Source organism: Sus scrofa, chromosome Y, assembly GCF_054392235.1.
Source record: "Sus scrofa isolate SSC_HxYL_T2T_F1_AM1 chromosome Y, Sscrofa_HxYL_maternal_Yorkshire_Landrace_v2.0, whole genome shotgun sequence".
Taxonomy (NCBI): Eukaryota; Metazoa; Chordata; class Mammalia; order Artiodactyla; family Suidae; genus Sus; species Sus scrofa.
In genome coordinates this window covers 14,201,961-14,226,053 of record NC_139402.1, presented here as the reverse complement: position 1 = coordinate 14,226,053, position 24,093 = coordinate 14,201,961, and the positions used below count along the sequence as shown (strand labels likewise).

The window sequence follows — 24,093 nt, the reverse complement described above, 5'->3', positions numbered from 1 at the left end:
GTAGACTTTGAAGGGAAGGCCACAAAGAAAGATACAGAAGGATGCAATTTCAGGGAGGCAAGATGGTGGGAGAGTACTGGGACACACTTGCCCTTTCCATCATCACAATACAAATAAACACAACTACACTTAAAACAACTCAAACAGAGCAGCCACGGAACGCTGGCAGAAGAACTGAGACCTCCCAAAACGGTAAGAATCTCTTGACATAACTGGGTAGGACAACAGGAAACAAAGAGAGAGAGGGAAGGGGAATCAGGACTGGACTAGCACTCCTGAGAGGGAGCTCTGAAGGAGAAAGGGAACACATACCCTGGAAAATCGCCTAACCAATGGAAAGGTCAGCCAAGTCGGAGGGATCTCCAAGACTCCAAGAAAAACACAGCAGCATGTCTGAAACCTGGGAAGCAGAGTGAGAGCTGCACAGACCATCTGAGCCACACACAGAGACACCAAAGTTAGAGATGCTCCGGTGGGGGCTGGGCACCAAGTCCTAGGCTCCAGAGGTCAGTCCCTGGGAGCATGCTGGTGTGGGAGGTATGGAGAGAGCCTAAGGGATTAGATAAGCAGTTTACCTTGGGTGGAGGGAGCAATATGTGAATGGCTGGGGATTGGAAAGCCCAAATAGAGGGAACCTGGCAGAGGATCTGGACCCACAGGAGAGAGAAGGTGCCATTGTTGGCGAGGGGAGAGCAGGAGGGGAGGGTCAACATAGAAGACTCCTCGAACCACAGTGTGTGCAATTGCCCACTGGCTAATAGAGAGCAGAGCGTTACCAGCACATCTCCACTAATCCACCCCACACCCGCCCAGCCAGAAGCAAACTGTCATCCATTGCAGATTGGTGCCACCCCCTGTGGAGAGCCAACCACTGCCATGGCATTCCCAGGCAGGCCTGCCCACCCATGCAAAGCACCCCACTGCCCCTGGGCACCCTGTAAGCCCTTCCCCACATCAGGATGTGCACCACCACTGCAGCAGGAAGGGGCTATCCCAACCACCCTTGGGAAGCACCCCACTGCTGCAGAGGGGACACACTGGCCCCACCATCTTTGCGAACTGCTCTGCTGATGTGGCATGTCCAGCAAGCCCTGTCAAGCCACAGGAAGGTCAACTCCATCACAGCAAGCACCAGCCACACCTGCCCTCACTCAGGAAGCTCCCCGCTGCCACAGAGCACCCGGGAAAGCCCTGAACATGTGCAGAGTGCACCTCCACCATGGCAAGCACCAGCGAGCCACATCAGGTCTAGGGAAACACCTCTCTACCATGGAGCGACACCTCCATAAATGGAGAAATAACTCAATTCATGTTCAGAAATTGGAAGCAGGAAAACTACTGGGTTTAAAAAATAAATGAGTGGATCTTACTGAATGAAAATCATTCATTAGGTGCATATTTTTCTCTGCCTGGAATGTTTGCTCCATCACTGTCCTGGATAAATTTTCACTTGCAACAATCTAGGTCTTTTGAGGGCTTGGAAGCTGCATGCCATAGGTTTTGGGGTGTTGTATCTTCGTTGCCATTTGCTTCTAGGTATTTTTTAATTTCCTCTTAGAGTTCTTCAGTGATCCCTTGGTTGTTGAGTAGCATGTTGTTGAGTCTGCCCGTGTTTGTGTTCTTTTGCGGAGTTTTTCTTGTTGTTGCCTTCCAGTCATATAGCGTTGTGGTTGGAAAAGATGCATGATATGATTTCAATTTTCTTAAAGTTGCTGAGGTTGTATTTGTAGCCCAGGATATGATCAATCTTAGAGAATGTTCCATGTGCACTTGAGAAGAACGTGTATTCCGTTGCTTTTGGATGGAATGTCCTACAAATAACTATGAAGTCCCTCTGGTCTAATGCGTCATTCAGGGCTTGTGTTTCCTTATTGGCTTTCCATCTGGTTGATCTGTCCATTGCTGTGAGTGGGGTGTTAAAAATCCCCCACTATTATTGTGTTATCATTGATCTGTCCTTTTAAGGTTGTTAGCAGTTGCCTTATATAATGTGGTGAACCTATGTTGGGTGCGTAGGTATTTAAAATTGTTATAGCTTCTTCTTGGATTGATCCTTTGATCAGTATGTAACGACCTTCTTTGGCCCTTAAAATATTCTTCATTTTAAAGTCTTTTTTTTCTGATATGCGTATTGCTACTCCAGCCTTCTTTTGATCCGCGTTTGCATGAAAAATTTTCTTCCATCCTCTCACTTTCCATTTGTGTGTGTCCCTAGAAGTGAAGTGGGTCTCTTGAAGACAGCATATATATGGGACTTGTTTTTGTATCCATCCAGCCAGTGTATGCCTTTTGGCTGGGGTGTTTAGTCCATTGACATTGAAGGTAATTATTGACATGTATGCTCTTCTTTCCATTTTATTAATTGCTTTGGATTTGTTTTTATTGCTGTTTTTTTATTTCACTCACTCTCCTCTTGTTCTCTCCTCTTGTGGTTTGATGACTCTCTTTAGTGTTGTACTTATGTTGATGTTTCTTTGTGTGTCAATTTTAGATTTTTGGTTTGCAGTTATTCTGAGGTTTTGATATGAGTCTGTATGTATATAACGTTGTTTTAAGTTGTTGTTCTCTTCATTGCAAGTTCATCTCCAGTGTCCCTCGTTTGTACCCTGCTCGTCTCATGATTTCTGATTGTGGTGGTATCATTGTGCATGGACGATTTTGTATGTATCTTTCCTGTATACATACCTTCCCTAGTGAGCCTTGTCATTTGTGGGATTTCTGCTTCCTGTTGCCATCCTTTCTTTTCTGCCTAGAGAAGTTCCTTTAGTATTGGTTGTAAGGCTGGTTTAGTGGTGCTGAATTGCCTTAGCTTTTGCTTATCTACAAAACTTTTGATTTCTCCTTCAAATCTGTATGAGAGTCCTGCTGGGTAGAGGAATCTTGGTTGGAGGTTTTATCCTTTCATCACGTGAAGTAAATCATGCCACTCCCTTCTGGCCTGAAGAGTTTCTGCTGAAAAATCTGCCAATAACCTTATTGGGATTCCCTTGTATGTTATTGGTTTCTTTTCCCTAGCTGCTTTCAAGATTTTTTCTTTGTCTTTAATTTTGGTCAGTTTGATTAATATGCACCTCGCGGTATTCCTCCCTGGGTTTATTTTATAAGGTGTACTCGTTGTGCTTCCTGGATTTGAGTGAGTGGTTCGTTTCCCATGTTAGGGAAGTTTTCAGCTATTATCTCTTGGAATATTTTTTCTGTCCCCTTCTCTCTCTCTTCTCCTTCTGGCACCCCTCTAATACGGATGTTGGTGTGTTGAACATTGTCCCAGGGTTCTCTGAGACCCTCTTCATTTCTTTTCAACCTTTGGCTCTCTTTTCTGTTCTGCAATCTTACTTTCTACTAATCTGTCCTCCACCTCCCTTATTTGACCTTCTGCCTCCTGTATTCTGCTGTTAGCTGCTTCTAGTGAATTTCTTATTTCAGTTATGCATTTTGCATCTCCTCTGGTTTATGTTGATGTCTTGCATCTCTTTTCTCCGTGTGTCCTGTAAGTTATCCATCTTGGCCTCCAGTTTCTCTCCAATGTCTTGCATCATCTTCCGCATCAACACTCTATAAAGTCTTTCTCCTGGAGGCTGAGAATCTCCTCATAGTTGAGCTGATTTTCTGAGGTTGCCCTATCTCCCTCATCAGAGATATTGTTCTCTGTCTTTTCATTTTTATAGGTTTTTGGTGTGGTGACTTTTTACAGATAATAGAGTTGCAGCTGCTCTAGCTTCTGGTGTCTGCCCCCCTTGTGGCTGAAGTCAGTATGGGTGCTTGCAGTAGGCTTCCTGATGGGAGGGGCTGATACCTACCCACTTGTAGGTGGAGCTGATTCTTATCCCTCTGGTGGGTGGGACTTAGTCTCTTGATGGGATTAGAGGCAGCTGTGTGCCTGAGGGGTCTTTAGGTAGGCTGTTTACTGAGGGGCAGGGCTATGATCCCACCTGGATTGGTGTTTGCCCTGGGGCTTCTCAGCACTGACTGATGGATGGGGCCAGGTTTTCCCCAAATGGCCACCTCCAGAGAAAGGTATGGCTGCTGAATATTCCTGAGAGCTTTGCTTTCAATGTCCTTCCCTCACAACAAGCCACGTTCACCCCTGTTTTCCCAGGATGTCCTCCAAGAACTGCAGGCAGGTTTGACCCAGGTTCCTATGGAGACTTTGCTTTGCCCTGGGACCCAGTGCACATTAACCTCTGTGTGCGCCTTTTATGAATGGGGTCTCCATTTCCCCCAGTCCTGTGGAGCTCCTGCGCACAAGCCCCACTGCCCTTCAATGCCAGATGCTCCAGGGGCTCTTTCTCCCAGTGCCAGATCCCCACATGGGAGAGTTTGAGGTGGGGCTCAGAACTCTCACCCCTGGAGGTGAGTCTCTGTGGACCAGTTAGTTTCCAGTCTGTGGGGCTTCCCACCCAAGAGGTGTGGGTTTTTTTTATATCCCAAAATCACCACTCCTACCTTGAAGGGTCCTCCTCTTTTTCCTCCGGAGTAGGTTATCTTCTTTAAGGTTTCTGGTCCATTCGGGTGAAGAATGCTCAGCCTTTAGTTGTGAATTTTGGTGCTTTTAGGATAGAGGTTGAGCTCCAGTCCTTCCCTTCCACCATCTTAATCCCATCTCCTCTACTGGTTCTTAGTCCTCACTCTCATCATTTTTATTCCACATAGTTTTGGAAATTTGAGCCACAGAAATCCATCCATCAAAAAAAAAAAAACTGTAATAATTTGGAAGAAAAAAAGTAAAAATGTCACTTCATGCAGATATATGACAATATTTAGAAAAGAGGTAAAATTGTCTCCATGCAGGTATATGGTACACTATACAGCAAACCCTAAGGAGGCTGCACAAATACTCTTCAAATTAATCAGTGTATTCAGCAAAATAACAGGATATACGATTAACATTCCAAAATAGGTTGCCTTTCTGAACACTCTTTCTTCTTTATTCCATCTTGGTGTGTTCTAATTCTCCGGGAAGTTGTCCATTTCTACTAGGTTGTCAGATTTATTGGTATGCAACTGGTCATGGTATACTCTTTTATTTTTTCTATTATTATTTCTGCAATTTTCCATTGGTATTTCTTCTTTTTCATTTATTTTGTTTCTTTGGGTTTTACCTCTCCTGTCCTTTGTGGATCTGGACAGAGTTTGGTCAGCTTTCTTTTTAATGATTTTTTCTTGTTTTTGGAATCGCTATTTAATTGATTTCCTCTCTGTTTGTGATTTATCCCCTTCTGTTGACTTTAGAATTTCTTTTTTCTACTTCATTTAGGTGAGGGGCCAAGCTGATTAGTTGAGATTTTTCTTCCTTCTTGGGGAAGCCCTCTATCGCTAGGAATTTCGCTCTAAGCACTCCTTTTGAAGCATCCTGTAGAGTTGAAACATTGTGCCTTCACTAGCATTTGTGTTGAGGTATTTTTTCATTTGCTTTGTGACTTCCTTACTGATCTTTGTTTTTGCTTGTTTGTTTGTTTGTTTGTTGTTTGTACCGTGTTGATTACTTTTCATGCATTCAGGGGTTTTTTTTGCCATCTTTTTTTCCTGTGTTGATTTCCTTTTCCATGCCACAGTGGTCAGGGAAGATAGTTGAAATAATTTCCATACTTTTCATCTTGCTGAGTTAGTTTTGTGCCCCAGCATGGGGTCAATCCTTGCCAGTGTTGTGTTTGCACATGTAAAGAATATCTATTCTGATATTCGGTGGAATGTAATGTGCTGAAAGTGTCAGTGAAGTCTAAGATTTCTATTGTGTCCTTTAGGATCTCTATTGCCTTGTTGATTTTCTGTTAGGGAATCTGTCCTTTGATTTGGGTCAGGTGTGAAAGTCCCCTCGTATTATTGTAGTCCTGTCAACTCCTCCTTTTATGTCTGTTGTAGTTTTGTATGTATCTGTGAGTTCCTACATTAGGGGCACATAGGTTGACAACTGAAATATCCTCTTCTTGGAAGGATTCCTTTGTCATTGAATACTGTCCTTCTTTGTCCTTGTTTATAGCTTTCATTTAAAGTGCATATGGTCTTATGGGAGGACCTGTCATGGCTCAGTGGTTAATGAATCTGACCAGGAACAATGAGGTTGCATGTTTGATTCCTGGCCTGGCTTTGTTGTGAGCCGTGGTGTATGTCACAGACAGGGGTAGGATACTGCGTTGTTGACGGTCTGTGATAGCTTGGCACCTGCATCTCTGATTAGACCCCTAGGCTGGCAACCTCCATATGCTGCAGGAATGGCCCTAGAAATGCAAAAAGACAAAAAAAAAGTGGATTTGGTCTGCTTTGAGTATTGCAACTCCGGCTTTCCTGTCTTTTCCATTGGCATGAAATGTCATTTCCCATTCCCACTCTTTCTTTGTTTGTTGATTGTTATTTTCCCAATGTCGTTTTGTTTTCTACTGTACATCATGGTGAGCCAGTTACATCTACATGTACACATTGTATTTTCTCACATTATCATGCCACATCATAAGTGACTAGACATAGTCCCAGTGCTACACAGCAGGATCTCATTTCTAGTCCATTCCAAAACCAAGAACTTGCATCGATTAACCCCAAGCTCCCAATCTATCCCACTCTCTCCACTCCCCCTTGGCAACCACAAGTCTATTCTCCAGTCCATGATTTTCTTTTGTGTGCTATATATTAGATTCCAGATATAAGTAATGTCATATAGAATGTGTCTTTCTCTTTTTGACTTTACTTCACTCAGAAGGAGAGTCTCTTGTTCCATCTCTATTGCTGTAAATGGCATACTTCTCTTCTTTTTTTGTGGCTGAGTAGTATTCCATTGTCTGTATATACCAAATAATCCTAATCCAGTCATCCATTAGTGGTCATTTGTGATGTTTCTATGTCTTGGCTATTATGAATGGAGCTGCAGTGTACATGCGGGTGCATATGTATATTTTAAGGAACGTTGTGTCTGGATATATGCCCAAGAGTGGGATTGCTGGGTCATATGGTAGTTCTATGTATAGAGTTCTAAAGTCCCTCCATAATATTTTCCATGATGGTTGTACCATCCTACATTCCCACCAAGAGAACAGGAAGGTTGCCTTTTTCTCCACATCCTCGCCAGCATTTGCTATATTTCGGCTTACTCATGATGGCCATTCTTACTAGCATGAGGTGGTATCTTGTGGTAGTTTTGATTTGCATTTCTCTACTAATCATGGATGTTGAGCATTGTTGCAAGTGCTTGTAGGTCATCTGAACATCTTTCTTGGAGAAATGGATATCCATTTCTTCTGCCAAGTTTTCCCTTGGGTTCTTGGTTTTTGGCACTTGAGTTTTATATGTTGCTTGTATATTCTAGAGATTAAGCCCTTGTCAGTTGCATCCTTTGAAACTACTTGCTTCCATTCTGTAAGTTGTCTTTTTGGTTTCTTTTTGGTTTCCTTTGCTGGGCAAAATCTTGTCAGTGTGATTTTGTCCCATGTGTTGGTTGTTGCTTTTATTTCTATTGCTTTGGGAGACTGACTTGAGAAAAACTTGTAAGGCTGATGTCAGAGAATATTTTGCCTAGGTTCTCTTCCAGGAGTTTGGGGGTGCCTTGTCTTACATGTAGGTCTGTCAGCCATTTTGAGTTTATTTTGCTGCATGGTGTGAGGGTGTGTTCTAGTTCCGCTGAATTGCATGTAGCTCTCCAGGTTTGCCAGCAATACTTCCTGAATAGACTGTCTTTTCCCCATTTTATATTCTTGCCTCCTTGGTCAATGATTATTTGACCATAGGTATCTCTTTTTTTGGCGGGGGTGATTCTCTCTTCTATTCCACTGGTCTGTCTGTCTGTTTTGGATTGTTTTTTCGGGTTCTGTGGAAAATGTCATGGGTAATTTGATAGGGATTGCATTGAATCTGTAGATTGCCTTGGGTAGTATGGCTATCTTTACAATATTAAATTTTCCAGCCCTGGGGGAAGGAATACCTTTCCATTTCTTTACATCTTCTTTAATTTCCTTCACTAATGTTTTTTAGTTCTCAGCATATATATCCTCTACCTCCTTTGTCAGGTGTATGCCCAGGTATTTGATTTGTTGGGGTGCAATTTTACAAGGTGTTCTATTTTTGTATTCCTTCTGAGTATTACACTGTGAATATACAGAATTGTGACCGATTTCTGAATGCAAATCTTATATGCTGCTTCTTTGCTGAATTTGTTGATCTGTTCAAGTAGTTTTTGGGTGGAGTCCTTAGGTTTTTCTATAGATTGTAAAAGGCCATCTGCATAGAGTGACAGCTTTGCCTCTTCTCTTCCTATTTGGATGCCTTTTATTTCTTCTGTGTGATTACTGTGGCTAGAATTACCATACTATGTTGAATAACAGTGGTGAGAATGGGCATCCTTGTGTTGTTCCAGATTTTAGTGGGAAGGCTCTCAGCTTTTCTCCACTGAGTATTATATTGGCAATGAGTTCGTCATAAATGACTTTAATTATTTACGGGAATGTTCTCTCTATACCCACTTGGTAAGAGTTCTGATCACAAATGGATGTTGGACTTTGTCGGATGCTTTCTCTGCATTTGATGCCATATCATGAACTTTTTAAAATTTTTCTATTGTTTCTGTCGTGTATGATGTTCATTGATTTACTTTTGTTGCACCATCCTTGAGAACCTGGGATGAATCCCACCTAGTCGTGGTATATGATCTGTTTCATATGTTGTTGGATTCTGATGGCTAAAATATTGCTGAGATTTGTTTGTGCCTAAAGTCATCAAAATTATTGGCTGATTGTTTTCTTTTTTTATTTTGGTGGTATCTTTGGTTTTGGAATTAGGGTGATGGTGGCAACATAGAATGTCTTCGGGAGTGTTCCTTCTCGTTAAAACTTCTGAAAAATTTTAAGGAGGATGAGCATCGATTCCTCTTTGTGTGTTTGGTAGGATTCTCCTGCAACGCCATCTGTTCCTGAACTTTTATTTGCAGGGAGTCTTTTTATGATATATTCAAATGAATTTCTAGTGAACAGTCTGTTCAGTTGATCTATTTTTTTAATTAATTTTTGGCAAGCTATCTTTACAATATTCAGTCTCTAGAAAGATGTCCATTTCTCCTGGGTTGTTAAATTTCGTGGCATACAATTGTTGATAGTATTCTCTCATGGTTTTGTTGTACTTCAGTAGTATCCATTGTGACTTCTTTTTTTCATTTCTTAGTGTGTTTCTTTGGGTTTTCTCACTCCTCTTCTTGTTGAGTCTAGCCAGGGGGTTGTCTAATGAGTTTACCTTTTCAAAGAACCAGCTCTAGATTTAATTGTTTTGTCTATTGATTTTGAATCTCTATTTTATTGATTTCCTTTGTGATCATCATGATTTCCTTCCTTTGTTGACTTTTAGGTTTTGCTTGTTCTTTTTCTAAGTCATTTCGCTGGTGGGTTAAGTTGTCAATTTTAAATTTTTCTTCTTTTTCGAGGAAGGCCTGTACTGCTATGAACTTCCCTCTGAGCACTGCTTTTGTGGCATCACACAGATTTTGAGGAAATCTGTCTCCCTTATCATTTGCCTTTAGTTATTTTTTCATTTCCTTCTTGACTTCCTCATTGACCCATTGTTTTTTTTCATCACATGTGGTTTAGTGTCCATGTAGTAGATTTTTCCTCATTTTCCCCCCTGGGGTTGATTTCTAGTTTCATGCCTATGTGGTCAGAGAACATACTTGAAGTAATTTCTATACTCTTATATTTGTTGAGATTAGCGTTCTGCCCCAGTATGTGTTCACTTCTTGAGAATGTTCCATGTGCACTTGGGAACAAGTTACATTGGGATAGTTTTGGATGTGATGTCCTGAAAATGTCGATTAAGTCTCTCTTTCCTATGGTTTCCTTTAGAATTTCAGTTGCTTTTATTTATTTTCTTTCCAGAGGATCTGTCCATTGATGTGATTGGGGTGTTAATGTCTCCTCCTCTGATTGTCTTCCAATCAATTTCTCCTTTTATGTCTGTTGGAATTTGTAGGCATCTGGGTGCTCCTTTAATGGGGCATATGTGTTGATGACTGTAACACCCTCTTCTTGTACAGATCCTTTCACCATTAAATAGTGTCCTTTTTTCTGTCTTCATCAGCTTTGTCTTACAGTCTATTTTGTCTGATAGGAGTATTGCCACTCTTGCTTTAACATCTTGTCCTTTGTTTTGAAATATCTTTTCCCATGCCCTCACTTTCAATCTATATGTGTCCTTTGTCCTAAGGTGAGTCTCTTGTAGGCAGCATGTTGAAGGTTTTTGCTGTTTTATCCAATCAGTCATTCTATGTCTTTTGATTGGAACCTTCATTCCATGGACATTTAAGGTGGTTATTGATATGTATTTCCATTTTAATCCTTTTTTTCTGGTTGATGCTGTGTTTCTCTTTTCTTCCTTTCTTTTTTTTGTGGGTAGATTTCCCCTTATTTTATGCCTGAATTCTTTTCTTTTTAGCTTTTGTGAATGTAAGGTTTGGTTTTGATTTATGGTTGCCCTGTTTTTTCGTATGTTAACCACTTCCTACATCTCTTTGCTTTAGCCTGGTAATCATTTAGCCTCTAACACATCCTTAAAAAGTGTGTATAACGAATGTAATTTTTCATACTTTCCTTGTCCACATTGTATGAATTTGCTGGCTTATTTTATCCCTTTTTCTTTAATATCTCCGTGGTTAGAGCTCTGTGCTGGCTTATTTAAGTCACAGCTTTCCAATTGTGGTTTCCAACATCATAGATTTTCCTCTTTTTTTTTTTTAATTTAGAGATGTCCTTTCAGTATGTCTTTTAGAATGGTTTCCGTATTGCTGTAATCTTTCAGCTTTTTCTTGTTGAAGAAACACTTTATTTCCCTTTTGAAGTTATTTTTTAACCACTTCATAATTGTCCTTTTGCTCTTCCTTGTCTGTGTGGTCTATTCTACATATTTTTTTTTTTTTTAGAATGGTATAGTCATTTATTTCCAACTGTGATTCCTCTATCCTATTTCTTCTCACTTTTTTTTCATAGAAACCACTTCAATATTACCTGTAGAATAAGGTTGGTATTTCTGTAGTATTTCAGCATCCATTTGTTGGGGAAATTCTCTATTTCCCTTTTACCTAAATGATATTTTTCCGGGTAGTGTATGCTAGGCTGCCAAAATTTTCCTTTTGGAACTTTGGATATATCTTTTCATTCTCTTCTGGTCTGTAGTGAAATCAGCTGAGATCCTTATCGGGGTTCTGTTATAATGAATTCTGCGTTTTTCTCTTCTTTTAACTTTTGCTCTTTTATCAAAATATCTCTTTGTGTGGGCCTTTTGGAGTTCAACATGTTTCAGGCCCTCTGTGCTTCCTGTGTCTTGACATGTTGTTTCTCTAGATTTGGAAAATTTTAGCCAACATTTGTTGAAATGTGTCTTAATCCCCTTTGCCTTTTCTTCTCTTTCTGGAATCCCTATGATGAAGAGAGTGGACTGCTTTATACTGTCCCTTAGATCTACTGCTTCCCTATGTTTTTCATTCAGTTTTCTGCCTGCCTTCCTGATTGCGTGATTCCCATTAGTCTCTCTTCCATGTCATTGTTTTCTTTTTCCACATTATACATTCTTCTCCTTAGTGCCTTTAACTGAGCCTAAATCTCTCTAAATGCAATTTCTGGTTATTGATTTTACCTTATTTTTTCTATTCCCTATCAAAACTAATATGAATTGCTGTTTACCTCTGCTCATAACCTCTTCATAATCACTCATATTTCCTTCCATATTTTCACTATCTCCCCTTTGCACACAGTGTCTATTAGATTGCTAATGTCTGTTCCATATTTGCTGCTTGAAGGGAATTATCCTGCTCTTTTAAGTGGGGATGGTTCCTGAGCTTCTTCATTTTGCTTATTGTTTTCATTTTTTTTTTTCGGTGAGTTAAGTTAAACCAACTACTGTAGTGTGGGAGGGCTCTGTCTAGGCAAGAGCACCCCATCGTATTTTGATGGGAGGTGAGTATTTAATTTTGGTGTGTGAGTTTGGAGATTTGCTGTCACTATCTTTGGTGTATGCAGGTTGTTACGTCCAGCGTGCTGAGTGTGTTTGAAGGGAGAAGCTGGCAATGGGCAAGTCTAATGGTCAGTGTCTGTTTGCTGGGCTCTTGACATTAGTAAGGCCCTGCTGGAAGGTGGAGCAGGATGCTCCTTGATTGAAGGCCCTGGGAAGTGGTAATTAGCTTCAGGCAAATTGAGGAAGTGCCTGGAGCAATTAGCAGTGGCAGTGGCAGTGGCAGGGCGTTCTGTTCCCGGTGGAGTGAGCAAGAATGGGTATCATTTGGTTGCAGTGTGCTCCTCTGCAGTGCCCTCTGAAGTGATTGGGGCTGCATGTAGTGTCTTTTCTTGGGCCCCTAGTAGTGGTGGGCCATGCCCACTTCTGGAGTCAAGGATAACTGCAGTGGTGTGACCCTGCCAACTTCTTGCAAGAAGCACCCTCTCCAGCTTAGACCATGCAGGTATGGCCTCACAATTGGCTATTGGTTGCAGGACCCTGGGAAGTGAGAGTGATCAGACACATATGGGTGCTAACCAGTGCTATTGGCAGTGGCAGCAGCAGGGCCTGCATGGTCCCAGGAGAGTGAGAGCATCAAAGAGTGGTGTTTGGGTGCAGTGTCCTCATTTTGGCTGACCTCCGAGGTGACTGGGGTCACAGGCAGACACGTTTCAGAGACCCATAGTGGTGGTGGGCAAAGTTCTACTCTGGTTGCTGGGATGACTGCTGTGCCTTCTTCCCATAACCTGTGGAACACACATGAGGAGCCATATCATGCAGAGACCCAGGTGTCCTTAGCCCACACAATACTTTTGTGGCCACCAGGAGCTCACGCAAGAACCACCCCGCATGTCATAGTCCAAGCAACTGTTCTCTCACCAGCCACAGCCTTTGGCAATGTATCCCATTCTCTGAGATCCCATGTGTGTGCAAGGAATGAGATTCTGATGGTGGCCTGCCCCTCCTCCTCTCCCTTCCCAACAACCGTGCCGTGCTTATCCCACAGGCACAGACCTCTTCCTGGGTTCCCTCACCTGTGGTGCTTTGCTCTCCATCATTTGGCACCCTGCCCCTAGCCCCACAGACTCTCTCCGCCCAGCCTGTACTAGTCCTCTCCCTGGAACTGACCTCCAAATCCTGAGTCTCAGCACCCAGTCTCTGCCCGAGTGTCTCAGGCTGTGGTGTCTGGGTTGTTCTGCAGAAGGATCTGTGTATCTCTCACTCTCCTTTGCCCTTCTCAGTCCAGTTGCTGTGGTTTTCTCATCGACTTTGTGGTCCATGCATCTCGGCTAATCACCCCATCCTCTAGGTGACTTCCCAGATTGTGGGTTTCTTTTCTCTTACACAGATCCCTCTCAGAAGTGCTTGTCCCATCCTGCTCCCAACCCCCCCTCTCCCTTTAACCCTCTACCCAGGTATGTGGAGGGCTTCTGACCCCTTGGGAAGTTTCAGTTCTTCTGCCAGCATTCATTAGGTGGTCTGTGTCAATCATTCTCCATTTAGATGTGTTTTTCCATCCTTCTTATAATGCATTTTGTGGGAGAAGGTGAGCATGATGTCTTACTCCTCCACAATCTCAATCCTTCTCTTTAATGTTTAAGATATATCTTTGTTAGGTCGCTGTGATCTAAAGTATGGTGTGAATGCAATATGTCCTAACTGTTTCCTTCTGGATGATCTTTCTATTGCTGAGTGTGGGCTTCTTTAGCTCCCCTACACTTCTTCTCTTGTCTTTGTCTTACATCTGACCTGTCACTCTTTAACATATTCAGCTCCTCTGATTGTGGGTGCATGTTTGCTTATAATAGTTGTATCTCCGTGATGAATTGATCCCATCTTCATGTGATGACCTTGACCTTCTTCCTGTAAATTTTGCCCTTCTGAGTTTGGCATGAACAAGGGACAGCTATTCCCAATTTCTGTTGTACTCCCGAAGTATTTATAACTATTTTTGTATTCCGCTGCACTTGCCCATGTTCTTAAACCTGAAGTGTTAATCTATATTTCAGAATATAGATGAGGATGTTTTTAAACATTTATTTGTCTACCCTGTGAATTTTAATAAGCCAATTTCATCCTCTTACATTTGGAGTTACTGTTCCTAGTTCAAAGTTAACAGTGTTATTTTTTAAATTGAATTCTTTCCCTTTTTTTCCTCCCTTTCTACTGCTTGCCTTTGCCTTTGCCTTTGTGGCAACACTGGATGCATAATCCACTGAGCAAGGCCAGGGATTCAACCTGCAACCTCGTGGTTCCCAGTCAGATTTGCTAACCACTGAGCCATGATGGGGCCTCCCTTCACTCTGTCTTTTTGTGCTGGGTTCACCTGAGACATAGTAAATATCTTTTAGTTATAAACATTTATTTTACAGTGATAACAATGTTATTTGATTGCATACAGAATCTATTTCCTTCCTACTGTCCACAGTTTTCTACATGCACATTGAGAATTTGCTCATATATTAGAGTAGCTATAGTTATTTTTCACACGAATTTCCTTTAACTTTCATACCGTAGTTAAATGGTTAACTCATAAACATATTATAGGATAACATTCCCGATTGCGTCTACATATTTACCTGTAGTAGTGCGTTACGTATTTTCATGCTTTCAATATCTGTGTGTTTTGTCTTTTCATTTCAGTTTGAAGAACTAATTCCAACATTTCATATAATGGAGGCCTACTGGGGATGACCCTCAGTTTTGGTTTTCTGCTAAAATCCTTTGTTTCTTCGTCTTCTCTGATCATTTTTCTGGGTAAAGTAATCTTAGTTGAAGTACATCCTCTCATAAGGTCCTGGCACGTGAGGTTTCTGCTTAGAAATCAGCTGATGGCCGAAGTAGGGCTTCTTCACAGGTTAGACTTTTATCCTTTGGTTGCTTTTAGGGTTCTGTTTACCCTTTGTTATTGCTATTTCCCCACTGCAAATTTCCCCTACTGTGCAGCATGGTGACCCTGTTACATATACAGGTATAATTCTTCTTTCTCCCATTATCATGCCCCATCATATGTGACTAGACATTGTTGTCAGTGCTACACTGCAGGATCTCATTGCTAAGCCATTCCATCTGCCTAGAGCTTATTACTGCTTCCCAGGGCCCTGCAACTAGGAGCAGCCTGTGCCACCTTCCTGCAGGTCCTTGCTGCTGTTGAGAGCTCCATGTACAGGCACTGGCTGCTGGCCCAACCCATTGCCTCCTTCTCCCCGACAGCAAACAGAGCATCTTGGGAATAACACCCTGTTCATGCCAAAGAAAGCGAGAGCAAATAAGCTTTGGTTTTAAACCACTTCGTTGTTGTCGTGTATGGGAAAGTTCATTTTGAGTTAAAGCAAGTATCATCATGAATTTGGAAGTGCCAGGTTTTCACCAGGTTTGGGAAGTTCTCAGTTATTTGCCCACTTTCCTCTCGCTTCTCCTTGTGGGACTCCATTGATGTAGATATCATTACTTTAGGTGAAAAACTACTGATAATATAAGTTTTTTCTGACTCTTCATTCTTTTTTGTTTTGTTCTTGATCAAATGTTTCATATGTCTTCCTTTTAATGAACTGAATCTGTTTCTTTCTTTTCCAAATTTCACCTGCTTTGTTCCTGTGGTGCTCTGTGTTGCATTCTTAACTTCATTCATCCTGTGATTCTCTTCATGCTTTGTCTTGGTTAGTTTCTCCTATTTTTCCATGCGGGGTTATCCAAATTTCATTACCTTTCTACGTTTTTGCTCATAGAGTTGCTTCAAAACATCTATGTTGAATTCATTAATAGGTAAATGGCAGATTCCGATGTGTTTGTGTTTGGACACTAGACAGATTACTGCCATCATGGGTGAAGTTTTTTCATTGATTCATCATATCCTTTGAGTTTTGTGTTGCTGTTTTGTATGTGAAGTAGCATTATCTTCTAGACTCTTTATGAGCTCTCTTTTGATGCATATGCTTTCCTTGGACTGGACTTACCAGGTCTCCAGCTTTCTCCATTCCTGAAGTACTGTATTGCCTTCTGCACAATGCCTGTGTAGAACATAGTGCAGAATTTTTGTATACATGTTCACTTGATCTATATTCCACCAGGCCTGTGGCTTGGATCATCCCCTTTTTTATTCTTGGGGCAGGAAAACTCAAATAATTTGTTTGGTGTATTTTTCCCCTCTGCTTCATATCTACTATTCTGTGTGAACAGTATATGTGCCTGAGTTCCCTCTGCTGAGCTCAGGATCGCATACATGGAACCCATTGCGGAATTGTGAGGAGGCGTGATTTTGGCACTTGGGATGTTGGGAGAGCTTTTGATTTGCTTGTGGGCATCTTGAGGTGAGGTTTTCTTACCAAGTTGTGTTAGACTTCCTGCTGGCGTCTGGAGCAGCATCCTTTTGAAATGTGCTGATATAGTTTTTACAATGTGTATGTTATTGTTGATTTACATTATTCGGACTATTTCTGCTGTACAACAAAATAAGTCAATCATGGCTATGGATATATATTTATATATATATACACATATATAGATATATATATATACATATATATATATATATACACACACACACACAAATATATATACATATACACAAATATATATATATATATATTTACATATATATACATGTATCTCCATTCCTTTTCTCATATTACCTTCTATCAAACTCTACCAAAAGCGATTGGATATAGTTCCCTGTGCTGTACAGCAGGATCTCATGGCTTATCTGTCCTAAATGTAATACTTTACATCCACAAACCCCAAATTCCCTGTCCATTCCACTGCCTCTCCCTTCCATTTTCTTTATGTCCAGGAGATATTTCTGTTCTGTAGATAACTTCATGTGTGCCATATTTTAGGGTCTCCATATAAATGATTTCATATGGCATTTACCCTTCTCTTTCTGAATTACTTCAATTATTTTTGAAAATGTCTATGTCCTAATAGGCTAATTTTTACCTTGTCATGAGGAGAAACTTTTGCTTGCCTTCCATTGATTTGGGAGGCAGAGTTGACACCCTTTTCCTCAGTGGGAATGGACATCATCCCTTTTGTGGACCAGTGAAAATACCACCCTTGCTTGCCACTTTGGGGACATGGGCTGCTGTAATCATTTTCAGCAAAACCTTGTGGATCTATCTCAAGGAGGGTGTGGGTAGGAGGTAGAGATAAGCTGGCTCTTCCACCATCCTGAGCTGCCACCTTAGTTTGTGGCATGATCTCCAAATGCCTGGCCAGTTCAAAGGAAGCTTGGTTTCCACACAAGCTAGTCCATGTCAGCTAGGAACTCTTCCTTAATTGTTTTGCCAAGAAACTAAGCACACCTTTGTGTTGGCCCTCCCTTTCCTGTGATCTTTTTTAGGTTTCAGTGGTGCTTGGATTCTTCCCTTCTCTACCTGGAGTGAAAGAAGATGCCTGGGCTCATTTCAAACTCCTAAAATAAATGAAAATTGGGAAATTGTTTCCAGAAGAAAGCCAATGACAGAGTGATACCAAAGGCCTTTGAGGTAGAGGAACGGGTTGTGTGAGGCCATTGGCTGGTAAGGTTGGCCAAGTTTGGGGCTGTTAAGAAGTGATTGGGGTTTATCCTACCACAGAGGAAGCCCTCCATTACTTGCTCCCAGTATTTCTGTGTTTATTTAGCCTGACCCACAGCAGGTAGAATTTCCTGGCCCAAGGATCCAACCCCTGCCAGAGCAGTGACCCAACCCACAACAGTGACAACCCTGGACCCTTAACTTGCTAGGCCACCAGGGACTTCCTCTATTCTGTATTATAGCTCTTTTTCCGCATTCTTGAAAGTTGAGGTGAAATAGAAATGTGACTTGAGTCCCTTGTTCTTTGGACAAGCAGATCTTACCCTTCCTGGAGAAATAGGATCAATTCAGAACGTTCTAGAAGAAGGCAAGTGATGGTGCTGGAGACAGATTTTCAGGTGCAGTGCAGTTTGGCTCTAAAGGAGCAAATGGATACTAGGGAAATGGTCCTTCATTTGCTGCTCTTTTGAGTTGCCTTGGTTGGTTTGTTTTCAGACACTTTCTCCTTTGCCAGAGGACACCGTCTTGCCAAGATCTTGCCTCTGTCCAGGACTCTTGCTTCGTCGGGGACAGAGTCACTCTTGGGAAACCAGCCTATAGATGAAAAGTCATCTTGGCTGGTAGAAAGCCAGAGCAGAGCATGTGAGTGTTTTCAGGGATGTGTCATAGACCCTGTGGCCTACGGAGCTGCCTTTCTCCCTTCAAAGCAGGTTCCTGTGTGAAAAGAGCTATCCTGGGGAGGAAAGATCCCAGGGCACCATGGCCTTGAGCCCTAGTTTTCATACAGTTTGGGCCTTGCAAGCGCCACCACATCTATGTGCCCCTTCCTCTCTCCAGTCTGCCCCCTTCCAATTGTTCCTTGACTGCCACTTGGCTACCTTGTGTGTTTCTTGTTTTTCATTCTTTCTTTTGGCTCTGCGGATGCTATGATTCAGAAGCCATCTCAGTCAAATTACATCCCACTGTAGTTGATTGAATTGAAGTGTTTGTGCCATGGATCAAATCTTTGCCACAGATTAAACCTGTGACTTGAGCCAGAGCAGTGACAATGCTACATCCTTAACCCACTACTATACCAGGGAAATCGTCTTTGACTTTTTCAAATTCTGGTTTTTATACGGTAACCCTTTCTGAGATGGACCTGGTTGGTTTCCAAAAAGGTTAAAGAAATCCTGCTCTACGTGAGGGTTCTGTCTTAAAAAGGCAATTAGAGGGAAGAGCATGCTTTTTTTGTCGGGGAACTCAGAGGCCAATAGGGCAGACAGCTATGCTAAATAGAGGCAGGAAAGTAAGTGCTGTCACTAAGAGAACCATGGAGAGTGTTCCTTTTCACTCCTTCCCCCTGAAGACCCAGGATGAGGTAGGATGAGGCATCCAGTCCTCTGCCTACAGCATCTGTGCTCAGCTCACATGCTGTGAAATCACTCAGGACGATCACATACCAAACCCCAATTATGTTAGTAAGACTGTTCACAGATTCTTATAATTTCTCCCTTTTTCCACAGTGCTGGCTGGCTGAATGTTCTAACAACAGCCTCCAAGTAGTGGCTTAACAGGATATGTGTTTCTTGTTCATGTCAGTTGGGCGTGGGCTGTGGGAGTGGGGAAGGGGGCTTTGGAGACTCTGTAATCTAAAGTGTCACTTGGGGTCCAAGGCTAATTCCATGGTTGGACTCTCCCAAGTTTTCAGGCTTTCAGCAATTATCCCAGATGGAGTAGGTCACAAAGCATGGGACATATTTTCTCCTGGTACTGGAGGCTGGAAGTCAAAGACCAAGTCTCCAGCATGGTCATGTTCAGTGAGAGCCCTCTCCATGTTAAGAGCCAGTTACTCCTTGCTGTGCACACATGGAGACAGGAGGAAGGGATCAATGTCTTTTAAAAGGGCCTGATCCCATTGTGAGGGCCCCATCCCCTAACACTATCATGTTAGGCTTTGGGATTTCAACATATGAACTTGGGGGGAGGGGCACAGATATTCAGAACAGAGAAGCCATCCTCTGCTGGGTTGTTTGTTTTGAGACAACAGGCAGGGTGCAAGAGAAGGCATGGAGGGTTCCTCAGGAGATGAAGGGACAAGGGGTGTGTGTTACCTCTGCCTAAGCCCTAATTGTCTGCAGCCTGGTCACATGGCTCTTCCAAGCAGCACATGTCAGTGGGAAATGTGATCTTACTGTGTGGCCAAGAGGAAAACCGAGCTGGAGGTTGGTAGAAATGCGAACAGTGTTGCTCATCCATTGCTTTGGTTTAGACCAAGTTCTACGTGTGACTCCGCTTTACCCTAACTTCCAGAATTGAGACTAGAGGGCAGCTGCCCAGGCAAGTGCCTATGTATTCTAAACAAGTAACAACTGATTATTTGAGTGCCTTGTCAGGACTAATGTGGCAGTATGTAGTACAGGCAGTTCTGTTTTACACAGACAGAGAAATAAGGAATCTCCTCTCTGGACTTCTGGTGTGTGGGTCAACACCCTCTCAGGGGATCTGCTGGCAGGCCGGGACAGCGCTCATCAAAGTTTGTGTTTAATTTCACGGAGGTCATGCCCCGCCTCCCTGCTGAGAACCTGGCTGTCGGGAGTCAGTGTTACCCCATTGAAGTTGGGGGGGGGAAGGACACATCCAACAGGGTTTAATTCTCCGTGTAACTAGCTGCAAATGACTGGGCTCCATGTTCTGGTGGGCTGTGGAACTCCCTGCAAGCCAGGTGTCGCAGAAAACATGAAGGGGGTCGCCATAATTTCTCGAGGATTGGTTTGGAATCATATTGAGACAAGGAGTTTCCTCTCTGAATTCCACATTTCACATAAGACTGCACTGGGAATATGAAGGATATCTTGCACCCAGGAGGCTGGAAGGTATAGACCAAGGCATCATGGGATAACTCTGGCCTCCTGCTGATAAAGAGAATGTGTTTGGGATCAGTGCCTATAGGTTATTTTTTCTCTCTTGCCACGTCTTGCTGAGAACCTTTACTTTTCTGCAATTTGGTGTAGGTGCTGTCATGTATCCCAGCCACATGAATAATATCTACCACCGCACACCCACCCGGTCTAATCCCTGGACACTGTGACTATGGTATGTTACACAGCAACACAGACTTTGCAGGTAGGATTCAGGTAAAGCTCTTGAAATGCGGAAGACTGTCTTGGATAACCCAGAGGGCTCAGTGGAGTCACAAAGTGTCCTTATACAGGGACGTGGTAAGAGAGTTAGAGTTGATGAGGAAATGTGATGACAGAAGCAGAGCTCTAAATGATAGCACCACTTAGGCCTTTGCAGGCACCTGGATGCCTTTAAAGCTGGAGGAAATGGCCATGACCCAAGGGACATGAATGGCTTCTAACCACAGAAAAGAGAGAATTTATTCTCTCCTGAAGTCTTGAAAAGTGTTCACTTGTACCCACAGGTTGATGTTAGCACAGTGAGACCATTTCAGGCCCCGGATACTCATTATTATATGATAATATTATATGATAATAAACTGGTATTTTGTTTTGTTAATTTTTATAAATCTAAAAATATGTATTTCTTTTGTTTTGTTTTTGCATAATGACCAAATTTTTGAATCAGAGTTTTAGGTTCACCGTAAAAGTAAGAAGTACATAGATGTTTCCCTTTTGTGTCTCCCTTGACCTGTTGCTTAGCCCCTCGGATTCTAACATCTCCCACCAGAGAGCTACCTTTCCTACAGTTGACTCACCTACACTGACATATCCTTATCACCTATAGTCCAGTTTACTCTGGGAATTGTACATTCTTTTGGGGTTAGCCATATGTACTGTGACAGGTGTAATCACTATGGTAAAGTCTGGTATTGTAAAGATTCCCTACCATGAAAACCTCTGGGCTTCATTCATTTCCATGCCCTCTCTCCTTAGCCCTCCTCCCTCTACCCTCCCATGCTTAGCTCATCCTGTCACCGTCTCCTTAGGTTTCCTCTTACCAGAATGTGCTTAGTAGGAATCACAGAGTTTATGCAGTCTTCTCTGAGGGGCTTTGTTCAGTTAGTAACATGATTTATGTTTCCTCCATATCCTTTCTTGCATTGGTAACCCATCTCTTTTTAGCACCAACCGATACGCCATTGTCTGGATGTGACAAAACTGAGTTACCCATTAACCTGCTGAAAGACTCTTGCTTGCTTTCAGGGTTTGTCCATTAGGAGCAAAGCTGCTCTAAATATCATGTGCCATGTTTGGGTGTGTGTCTGTGTATGCATCTTCTACTCTTAGGTAAACTCCAAGAGCATGGATGTTGGACCATATGGTCGGAATGGGTTTATCTTTGCGGCACAGTAGCAAACTGCAAACTTCCAATGTGTCTGGGCTGTTTTGCATCCCCACCTGCCATGCAGGAGTGTTTCTTTCGCTTCACATCGTCACCACCCCTTGGTGTTAGTGCCCAATATTTTGGTCATTCTTATAGTCCCTAGTTGCTTAAGTTTGCATTTCTCTGACAACATATCATGTGTAGCCTCTCTACCTATGCCTTCTACCATCTGTGTATCTTCTTTTCTGAGGTGTCTGTTGTCTTTGGCAATTTCAATCAATTTCTTTTTTCCTTCTTGTTGGGATTTAAGGGCCTTTTTTGGGTATATTTTTGATAAGGTTCTTTTTAGATATGTCTTTTGCAAGTATTTTCTCCAAGTATAAGAAGCTTGCCTTCTTAGTCTGTGGACATTGCATGTCATGGAGAGAATTTTTTTTCCATTGATTTTTTTCTTAAATGAAATCAAATCTGCCTATGAATTTCTTTCATGGATCATGCCTGTGGTGCTCAATGTAAAAAAAAATAATTGCTACAAACAGAGTCATTTAGCATTTCTTATTGTTACCTTATAGAAGTTTTGTGGTTTTACCTCTTAAAATTGAGGTCTGTGGTCCACCTTTTTTTCTTATTTTTTTTTGTGGACTATGTAAAAAATTTGCCTAGAAGTGTTTGTTGTTCCATCACCACATCCTGAAGAGACTGCCTTTTCACCTTGGGTAACTTCTGTTCCTGTGTCAAAGAGCAGTTGACTGGGTTTGAGCAATTATTTTTCTGGGCTCCGTGGTGTTTTATCAACAAATGTGTCTCTTCTTTCATAAGTGCCACACTGTCGTGTGAAGTCTAATACATCAGTCCTCCAGCTTTGACCTTTTTGAACACTGCGTTAGCTACTCTGGGTCTTTTACCACACTGTCTAACATTTTGAATAATAAGGATATTAATGTTCATAAACTAACTTGCTGCCACCTTGATTTGAATTGTATGGAATCTGGAGGTCGCTTTGGGAAGAAGTGACTTCTTGGTCAGCTTTGGTCTCCCTAATAAAGCCTACTCATGCACTTATTTTAATTTCCTTTAATTTCTTTTACTTTCCACTCATTTCTTGCATCAGATGTTCATCGTTTCCTCATATAGATTTGTGGCTATTTTGTTACACTTATACTTACTTTCCGTATTTAGAGGGTTGAGCATATGAATAAACTTGGCTGCACGTTCAACTTCCTCTTCCATGGCTGGAAACTAATTAACCTATAAGAACCTTGAATCCTGCCAGTTTATTATAATTACAGATTACTTCCAGAAGTATTTACTGATCAATCTTTGGCTTTTCCTACCAAGACAGTTAGGACATCTGCAAACTAAGAGTTTTTCATTTGCTCTGCTTCATACATTTAATTTCATTTTCTAGTACTCTTGCCTTAGCTGGGATTTCTGGTGCAGTATTAAGTGGAAATGGCGAGAGATGGTGATTTGCTTCATGGGCAACTTTTAAGCTTCTCATTCTTGAATATGGTAGCTATGGGTGTTATGTGCTAGACATTTATGACATTATGAATTTAAGTTTATTCCTAGTTCAGATAGTCTTTTATAATCAATAGATGTTGGGTTGGTGACATGTCTTTTCTACACTGATCTGATCATATGAAATTTCCTCTCAATCTGTTGAAGTGGTTTTATTTCACCTCAGAAATTTGAAGAGGCATACCTAGGATGATTGCTAATTTGTCACAGAGGACTTTTCATCTGGGTTTATGAGAGGCATTTTTGTGTTGTTTTCATTTCCATGGATCTTTTCAGCTTTCTGTAGCAGGACAGTGCTGGACTAATAGGAAAACACAGCAGTTACACTCTGTGCTTTATATTCTGATAGATATAGTGGAAAGTTTATCATTTCTACTTTAAATGTTTGGTGGAATTTTCTGGTAATCTCTTGAAGCCTTGGGGACTTCTTCATTTGGATCATGATTAATTATTAATTTAATTTGTTTAATAGATACAGGCTTAGGCAGCCTATCTATTTCTTCCTGTGTGACAGATTTTTTTCTATCAAGGAACTGATCTGTCTCTTATAGGCTGTTAAATATGTGAGCATAAAGTTGTTCACGTATTACTTTATTGTTCTTTTCATGTCCATGCAATCTGTAGCTGAGTTTCCTATTACAATTGTGATGTTAATATTTAGGGTCTCATCATGTTTTTTCATATCCAGCTTACAGTCTTAAATATTTTATTAATCTTTCAAAGGAATATCATTTGTTTGGCTGATTATTCTCTAGAAACCTCCTGATTTCCCTTTATTGATAACTGCTCGAATGTTCTTTCCTATTCTCTCTGTATTTTTTTCCTCTCTTTTTAGTTT

General features: G+C 41.7%; 1 pseudogene; it reads left to right on the top strand.

Annotated features, from left to right (window-relative positions):
* Positions 1–24,093, top strand: part of LOC110257958 (heat shock transcription factor, Y-linked-like) — a 97,508-nt pseudogene that overhangs the window by 7,387 nt on the left and 66,028 nt on the right.